The following is a 10,395-nucleotide window of genomic DNA, read 5'->3' on the forward strand; positions in this document are numbered from 1 at the left end:
TTGGCTTTTCTACATACCGTAAATTTGAATTAAGTAGCCACATTTCTGTTCCCTTTAGCAACAATTCAATACATTACATTGTTTTCCCATCAGGGTGCATAAGAATAGAATATGAAAAAGAAATTACTTCTAAAAGCAATTCTATTGGCATTAACTACAAAGGAGCAGCAAAGGATACTGCTCCAGCTTATATATAATTTTAACGATTGAAAAATAACCTATACAATTTACTTTATACTTTTTTTTTTATAAATATAGCTAATGCATTAAATATTTCCTGTTAGTAATCAGATATAAAATTTCATTATTTAAACTTTAATTAAATTAAATGGCTCTATTGAACATGTGCACTACCACAAAATGGAGGGGGAGGGACATATGCAACTACATAAAATGTCTTCAGATTTAAGCAAACCCATATGTAGAGCAGAATAACACAAAACATAAGATATCACTGCTAACAGAAAACTATTAAACAGTAAATACGAAAAACTACATGGAGTATATTCATATGCATTTTAAGGGTACTTGAAAAAGCTATTTGCATAAGAAACATAATACATGGTGACACAAATTTTTTTATATAATAGAAATGCAGTCCAAACCCCTACCATTTTTGCCTTTACATTTCTATTTCCCCTTTCTTTGGTGGATATGACATCACGTGTGAAATTTGAATGGAAGTGGTTTTGCTACAATAAAATCCTGTCAACTGCAGTGGTGAAACACGATTTATGTCCCCCCATGAAATTCGTGAACAGATCCCCCATGCTAAATCAACTGGCCTAGATCCCTAACCATTCAGACTCCTCAAGGTGGCAGAACTGAGGTATGGTACTTTTGCCACTGTCAACTAACAGAATTTTATTATAGGAAAATTAGAAATAGTTATCACACTTTTAATATGCATCTGCTTTTTAATAGGCTTTAACTAAAGTCAGATCATCTTGGGCTTCTAATATTGACTGTTTGTCCAGAGGAACACTTATTTTTCCTCTATTAAACAGACAAACTGATCATGAAAAAAAAACTGAATAATTCAGTATCATCAAACAGTTTATTATTATTCTAATTTACTACTATATATGTCAATTAAAAATAAATATCACTGTAATTGTGCAATGCTCATGTTAGCCCATCTGACCTGCGTACTGTATAGGGTGGTAACTGTGTTCATCTACATATATGTTCATGTTCTTCGAGACATTTATGCACCTGAGGTATGACCAATAAAGGATATTCATTATTTATTTATTATCTGGGTATTTTTGGAATACTTCATAAAAAAACAGATGCCTCTCTAAAAGTTTCAACTCAGTCCCAAAGAAATTAGGTTAACTAATGCACCCTCATTCAAAAATTCAGTTTCCTATCAGTAAGAGAGAGAGATGCTCATTCTCTTTTGTATACCTTTTCTCTTGCTATTTCCACTTAAATTTCAAACCATTCAGAACAGAGGTGTTAACCATCCAGATTAAAATTCAAATTTACTAGGCTAACTGAAGTGAAGAACAGTTAGTTCTTCACTTATACCTTCTACTTCCATTCTCTAGAAAAATATAATTACAACCTTCAAACCAGTCAAATGTAAAGAAATTCCTTGTGTTTCAGAATCCATTCAGAATATTAGATGTTCAGAGTCCTCATATATTAAAAGCAATAAGTAAATTAAAAAATAATAAAAAATCACGTGACAAGATCATATTAACAGAATAAAAAAAAAGGGTGAATACCAAAACTAGCCATGATTCTCTACCATTTAATATACTAATAATAATAATATCTCGAAAAATTAAGTTACATTTTACAATTTATTTAAACATTTTATAAATATATAGCTATTAACAACAGTATAATATAACACACAAGGACGTGATCTCTTAAGGAAATCAGAATATGAATTCTGATTGACTGGCATTAGGAATACAACTTTTTTTTTTTTTAATTAATAAAAATCCCTAAACAGATAGATGTGAGAACCTATAGTACTTAGTAATATGTATGAGTTGAAGATTGAGAAGACAGAAGATATTTGTTCACATAAGACTAATTTTTGCACACATTAATTTTTGGGAAATACACAAGGTAAAGTTATTCTAAAGAGCAGAAGTAGAAGGAATAAATGAGGAAAAGGAGAGTTAGCTCAATGGTTTGGAGTTCACTTTTGTACAAATAAAGTTAAACTGTATCTACATTTTTTGGACTGCTTTTACATTACTGCTGAAAGAAAATCCATTTTTGAATAGCTAACAGGCTATACTTCATTGTTCTTATAATAAAAAATTCACACAGCCCACACACACATAATTCTCCTTTTCATACTATATTGATAACCCCAGGGGCTCACATCTGGTGAGTATGGGCCTGGCACACCCAAGGTCCTGAGCTTGATATCATTCTTCTCTTTCTTGGTGATTTCCTTCTACTTATGACACTCTCTCTCTCTCTCTCTCTCTCTCTCTCTCTCTCTCTCTCTCGGTAACTCGGGAATTTTTTTTTTTGGCTGGTGCAGCATAAGCCATTCCTTGCACCATATAGCTAATAATAATAACTTATCAAGAAAATTTAGACCATTAATGAAAATACTTGGATGCCACTGCTTTAAGAAAAAAAATAATTTCCTTTATTTAATTCCATATTAAAAACATCAGTGCTTAAAGATCTTATGCTTGTGTGGGAGGGGATGAGAGAGAATAAACTTGACATCTGAAAAATTTATATCACATCACACTATTTGATGCTATCATAAGACAACACGTTATCTTAGTAAAAATGGGATATGAAACAAATCCTCTTTTATTCCTGGATACAAGGATATTTTCAAATATAATCCATAATAATAATCACTCCATCACTAATCAAATATCCACATATTTAAATATTTACTTAATACTAGTGACTTTCATACTTATGATAAATAGCTAATATTTGGAAATTTTCTTAATAATACAGTAATTACTAATAATAAATTAACAAGAACAGACCAAAACAATAAAGAACACTATACTGTCCCTGATGTAAATGGATTGTTAATGAATTATCCTATATTCACTTCTAATATATCAGACTAAAATAAAAAAAATAATAATAATAATAACACAGCCCCATATGATGTTCATAATACATATATAAGATAATTTTCTCTTTTTATTTCTACATTTTAATTAGCTATTAGTCCTGAACAAAAAACAAAAAAAAAGCAGAAATATACCTTTCCTTTACAATTATATCAAAACTGTAAAATGATTTTGCTATTATTAAATAAAATTTTAAATTATTTTTATTAGTAACTAAATCAGTAAAATTTAACAACTAAAGAGGTTCTGATAATGGAATTTATATTTGTTTGAACTAAAAGATTCTACAGCTTTTCTGAAACTATTTCATCCACTACAATTATATTATAGTAGTACTTATGTTATATGATTTTGCTATCATTAAATATATTTAAATTATAAAATTAGTAAATTATTAATGTGAGGACTCTTAAGACTTCTCCATTTAATCAAATATTAACTGCAAACAAATATACTAAGGTGAAAAAACATGATGAAAACTTCTGCTAAATAATATAAGGGTAATAATTTATATTTAAATCCACTGTGATGCCAAAATAAAACTGCCAATGCATCTGAAAATCACTATTTATAATGATGACATTCATTATATCACTCCCTCCACATGGGTTTTAAATAAACACCTAAAATTATAAATTTCAGTTCCATAATCAAAATTCCTTATAACAATTCCCAAACAGCTGCATTTAAAATCCTTAAACAGTTTTATTTAAAATGCAAGTTGTGTGTACACAGGTAATGAAAAATGCATAAAATTTGAACAAATTACTTCCAACTAAATATTACTAAATCACAAAATGTGGCAATCCTATGCACATTCAGAGTAAGATGACCTTGAACAGTTCCGTATGAGTTGGCCAAGTACAAAGATGGCATCTCCACAAATGCAACACACACATATTTATTGTTAAATATCACTTTACGAGACATTATAATTTAAATTTTTAAAATGCATTTAATATATCTGGATTCTCCTGTTCCAAGATAACTCAACAGTATACCGTCTCACTGACTGTTTCTGTAAGGCAGACAATGTCAACAATAAGAAATTTTTGTCAAATCTTTTATTTAAATGTTTTTATTTCAAATGTTATTTAAATCTCTGTTGCATCTCACCAACCTTCAGCATTAAGTAACAAAATATTTAATAATGTTCAGCAAGCTTGTTATAGTTTATATGGAAACCAACTAAGAAAGCATTCCAAATGAGCATACAGAGTAACATGATTAGATGCAGAAAATGGAAATGGATGACTTCAGAGCTTTTGAAAGCTTCAAATGTATCACACTCAAGTTATGCATAAACTTAAAGCACTTGAAAAGGGAAAAAATATTCAATACTGTCTTCAGTTTAAAAATGTAATTCAAAGTGATATAGATACCTTGGATGCATGAAAAGGCTTAGTGTTAAATTAGCCAGAATAGCAAGATTGGTGTATTAAAAATACTTAAAATTAGAATCTGAGGGAATGTTTCACATCAATATAAATAGCTGATCATCAGAAAAATGTTAAAAGAAAAGGATTAACAGGAATTAATATCACAATCATTTCCTTAATTGAAATTTATACACATATTACTGGTTCCAGCAAGATAAAGCAATTGCATTACAATAAGCTGTGATACCAGAAGACTTATTTAATGATTATACTGCTAAGAATTTATGGCTACCAATATCTCTAAAGCTACTGCAATATATTTTTAACTTTTGGGTCAAGATGTAAACTCAACAATCAATCCTTGCACATTATAAAAACTATAACAAATGTTTTGCATATTTAATGATACAAATCTTGGGTGCACCTCCTCAAACATGATAAAAAGAATTAATATATAAAATACTACAGAGAATTGTGTTTATTGTACTGTTATCAAAGAAATGCAATATAATTAATAAACTTAAATATAATATATAAATAAAAGCTCTAGTGGGTTTCACTGATCGAATGTGCATAGACCTGCCATACATTTTGTGATTTATAAATATTTAACTGAAAGTCAAATAGTCAACTGTTGTACACGGCATGCGGGGCCGGATTTAAACTTGTTGTGGCCCTAAGCTATGACATATATCCTTCTCTCTCTCTCTCTTATGGTTCACCTGTGAAAATATTATAAAAGGATTTTTTAAGATGGAGGCCCCTTGCAATGTGAGGCCTTAAGCTGTGGCTTGTTTAGCTTATGTGTAAATCCGGCCCTGACTGCATGACTTTTCCATTACCTTGTACTTAACCAATGTACGCAACTTTGAAATTTAAATACGGCTTTTGAGCTTTATTAAAGTGGGCTGCGCGACTTTTTTTTTTTATGATCCATAATGATACAGCATAATAAATCCCTGGACTGTTAAAGAATTAAATGAAATTAGTAATTTAATAATTAATTGTTTAATATTAAAAATGCTGAATTCTATTAAAGGCAAAAGAAAGTTTACAAATTTCAGAAACAGTCCATCTTATCAAAACCAGTTCAGGAGATCAATAAACTTAACTCAAAAAACAGAAAAATTTGATTACACCTTTAACCTCAAAACTTAAAAATAATTAAGCATAAAAAAAAAAAAATTAAGCAAAAAAAAAAAAAAAATTAAGCAAAAAAAAAAAAAAATTAAGCATACAGTAACATAAATTCATAAATACTAATGTTATTAATACCTTAGGAAAGTTAAAATATGAACCTTTATTTCATCTTAAAATGTGTTATGTTATAAATTTATTCCTATGTTCTTCCTGCCATTCGTAAGCATACATAGCACAATAATAAACAATAAAAAAATCATATCTTGATAATCATGTGCAGGAATACGTATCTCATGAGATCAACCTACCTAGTTAAATAATAGGATTACTATGAATTTGGGAAGAATAAATAAACTCTGAAAAAATATGATTTCACAGTGAAAATTCGACCAAGACGAATTATGAGAAACAGGGATTAATCAAAAACAGTAGTTGTTTGATATAACTAATAGCGGCTAATATCACTTGATAATATAACAATCATTTAAAAAGTCTAATTTAATATGTATTTAATCTAAATTGTGTTAAAACTGGGTCATAAAATACTTCGGACACGATGAATAAACAAAAAATTACTTCCGATTCATAAGAGAATTCAAAAGTGCACAGGTGGTAGCAATAACTATACATATTATATAAACCACTTTTTTCTGTCTTTTTATGATATGCAGACTATATATCCATTATACAGGAATGATGAGACAAACATATTTGAAACATGTACTGTGTGTATGTGTATATACATACAGTACATAAAAAGGATTCATACAGATCCATCAAACCAACCAAATATTCAGCAACATAATACTTCCTTATCCTGTTCAATTAACGATACTTACTTATAGGAAAGAGTAATTAAAATAACACCCTTCATACACAGTATATTTTTTCATGGTATACATGTATATACGGAAGTATACGTTCATTTCTCATTAAACATTCGAAATATTACCTTGTAAAACAATATGCTCCTTCTTTCCTTAAAATCACTTAAATTAATTAAAATTCTAAATTTAAATACCCAAAAACGTTATTATACGTCTTAAAATTATCATCTAAAACTTTAAAAGATCCTTACATAAAATTCAGTTATAACGAGAATAAATTCTAATACCTTGCCTGATACAAAAATATACCTGTGTTCAAGACATTTACCTCATTTAGCTTTTCATCGAATTTTTACATTCGTTGATTCAGAAAAATATTAAAAGCATCGACTTATTTCCGTGTGAAAATCAACAACAAAATGGGCGCAGTTGATACCGATAACTGTGCATGCATTACAGCTGTGCAGGTTTTAGAAACTTCAAATAAAATGAAAATAATTTGATTATGTATAACTACTTACATAAATGTACTAAATAGCTTCTACAAGATCCTTCGAGTCTACCTTGAAATAGGTGTGCTATTATCTGCATATAACTGATGATAATGATAATAAATTAACATGGCTACAGTTACGATAATATCCCAAGTAATGCGAACAAGCATTAAGAATCACTCTGCTGCATGACTGCTAAACCTTACCGTGGGAATTTTTGTATCTCCCGTAGCTCTTCGTCTATCACTACGCTTAACTGACCATTTTCTAGTAATTCTGGGTAGGCCTAATTCTCTCAAAATGGCGAGATACCAGTTTAAAACTAACGTTAAACTTTATGCTTAGTCCACTTAGCATGTATTCACTACACATAAAGTAGTTCGTCACAGAGTTTCTCCTTGCATGTAGACTTCGGCTAGTGTATGCTGCATACAACCACACGCACACACACACTCACACCATTAAAATCTGTATGTATGAAAGCTGATGTACCTCTAATTCATCTGTGTTGTTATCTGTATTGTTACTGGAAAACATAACAACATACTCTATAGGAAGTGAAGTATAAAGTATAGCTTAAACATCTCTTTACGGCCAAAGGAAGTGTCATGGTAGTTTAACATATTTCATATTGTTGTTGTCATGTTTAGTTTTTAATTTAGCATGGATAAGTTTTCAAGTTTTCCCTGCGAGGGCGCAAAACTGCTAGGAAGCTATAGTTCGTGACGTCACATTCATAGTCTTCACATTGCATCTTCAAAATCATAAATATGTTCAATTCTCCTTCTCCTTGTGCCATATAATTCAATAACTGAAGTACTCTTTCCATCGGTAAAGAAATGCGATGTTCAGTTTTTGCAGACACATCCAAATATTTAGGCAAATAACAAGAAGCACAAACACACATTACGATTTAAGTCACCATTTCGCTACTGGCAGGAAATGAGAGTCTGCACTGCCACCTATACTGAATAACCTCACTTGTAGACATCGCTGAAAGTTTAAAGTTCTCATGAGAAAGAAATATACTATTAAAACTATCTCAGCATTTAAATTCTGTTAAATTTCAAAAGTCACGTGAAAGTAATTCTTAACAGTTAATTGTTAGATGAGAAAGAACGAGGGAGTAAAACAAATTGAAAAACCTTTTTATCTGCCTTACAACACTATGAAAAATGGAAACTGATAATTGAAATTTGATATCTGTGATCAATTTAAACGAAGCATTAAGGTAGGAAACGATATTACCGAAGCGTTTAGACCGAAATGCTGTTCTGTTATTACTAAGCATTGGTAATTGAAGTATTAGGAAATCTTAGTTCCGTTTCTTCAAAAATGTAGTAAAACCATTTCGGATAGATAATGATTTTATTAATAAAATTATTGCCTTCCGATTTAGACAGAAAGTTAAGAAAAGAATCATTATAGTTCGAACTGATCTAGATAGTATAATTATTGATGTCTATCGTACGTTCAAGCAGGAGCAAATTTTCTGCTGAGATACAGTAAACTTTCGAAATAACGCCACCTTCGAGGATTCAAAGTGCCGTTATTTCGTTTTGCCGTTAACTAGAAAGTTTTATTTTTTAAGTATTTAATGCAGAATTAATTAGGCCACATAAGAATAGAGAGATTAAGATTGCAATTTTATTAACTGCACATAAAAAAAACATGTTGACGATCTACTGTTATATTCTGCCATTAATAAACTTCTGATTACACCCCGTTCTATTTTCTTTAGTATATCAAGTTCAGTCTGCGCGGATAGCATGGTATCATCACCATCCTGCTCACGGCGGGTGGAGAAGGCCCGTATTCGAGTTCCGTCGTTGACGCGAGGGACTTTTATAGGCTTTTCAATGTGCTGTTATTTCGACAGACTACTGTATTCATGTCATGATTACAAAGGTCAACACGTTAAAGAAGAGAAAGCGCCATATAAAAATCAAACTGCTTTTTTTTTCTTTTTTACATTCTGTTGCTGAATAAACTTTAGAGTTTATCGGATAAGTCTGCATTCTCATAAGTCTCATTTAAGCATTCTCATGGCCAGGAGTTAAGTACAGTTCTCCGGCCCTAGATTATTTCGATTTATTTCAATTTTGAAATTTATCATAAAGTACATATTTTTATTTTGTATTTATATGGCAGTTTTTAATGTATAATATTTTTCTTTTCTAATTTTTTAAATTTCTATCTATTTATTTTTCATTGTTTTTTTTTTTTTTTTTTTTTTTTTTTTGTAATATTAATATCTTTTGCCCAAATGTATAAGTAAATTCTAATAGAAGTAAATTTGGAAATCCAATCATAAACAGCACCACGAAATGGAAACCCACCCCTGTAAATAGGCCCCGAACACTGAGTTTGTTATCAAGAATAGAATACTTATCGATACACAATACAAAGTATACAAATATTATTAGCTTAATAGGCGCCTCCGTAGCCAGGTGGGAAGGAGCAGCAGTGCGTAGCACACGCTTCTTGATTAGACCGGGGTTCGAGCCTGTCGCCACCAAATACGGAGGATGCGGAAAGGTCAGGGAATGACCATCGCATATCCCGGAGCAATATGGCCTTAGTTGCTAATGCTCCTAAAAACCAAATAACAACAACATTATTAGTTTAATAGTGTTAGTAGTGAAAAATAGCGCAAGAAAGCAAGCATATGCAGCATCAGCCGAAAAAAAAAAAAAAAAAAGCTCCCATTTCACCCCTCCGTTCGTTCCAAATACCTCTCCAGCTCAGAATTTGTTTACGCTATCAAGTTCCACAACATAGGATGGAAGTCTGTACCACCAACCAACTACCCGCTGGATAAAGGCACGCTTCTGCACATCAATCCAACATCTGTCTTTCCTCAATTTGAATTTATGCATTCTCAGGTGATTATTCTGAGCAAGAAGAAGAATCTCATCAGCATTGAGCATTCAAGCAAACCATTCAAGGCTTTATACACCTCAATCAAATCTCCTCGCAGGTGCCTAGTCTTCAGACACTGTAATTTGCAAAACTTAAGCCTTTCTTCGTAAGAGCAACCTTTTGTTTCATTCAATAATCATGTTGGCCTTCTCTGTACTCGTTCCAACAGCTCTACATCCTTCTTAAAATGAGGCCACCAGACCTGTATACAGTACTCAAGGTGTGGCCTGACCATTGCCTTATACAAGGGGATAATCACCTCCTTATCCCTGCTAGAAAAAGTCCTGTGTATCATTGACAAGCAGGGCCGGTTCTAGTAGGTGTGAAATGCGTACATGCACGCAGGCGGCCAAATCCCTAGGGCGGCCGACAGTGCACTTTAAAGAATAAAATTAAAATGTAATTTAATATTATTTTAATATAGTGGCTGGTGATGAAATAGAGAACGTGACATTGTTAATAAATAATATTGTATTCTCCAAAGGCCCATTCACAATGAAAATTAAACATAAAAATAACGTAACAAACGTTAAAGTAAAATTAAGAAGTCATGCCG

The sequence above is a fragment of the Mastigoproctus giganteus genome, chromosome 10, assembly GCF_048544385.1.
Source record: "Mastigoproctus giganteus isolate SK-2022 chromosome 10, ASM4854438v1, whole genome shotgun sequence".
Lineage (NCBI taxonomy): Eukaryota > Metazoa > Arthropoda > Arachnida > Uropygi > Thelyphonidae > Mastigoproctus > Mastigoproctus giganteus.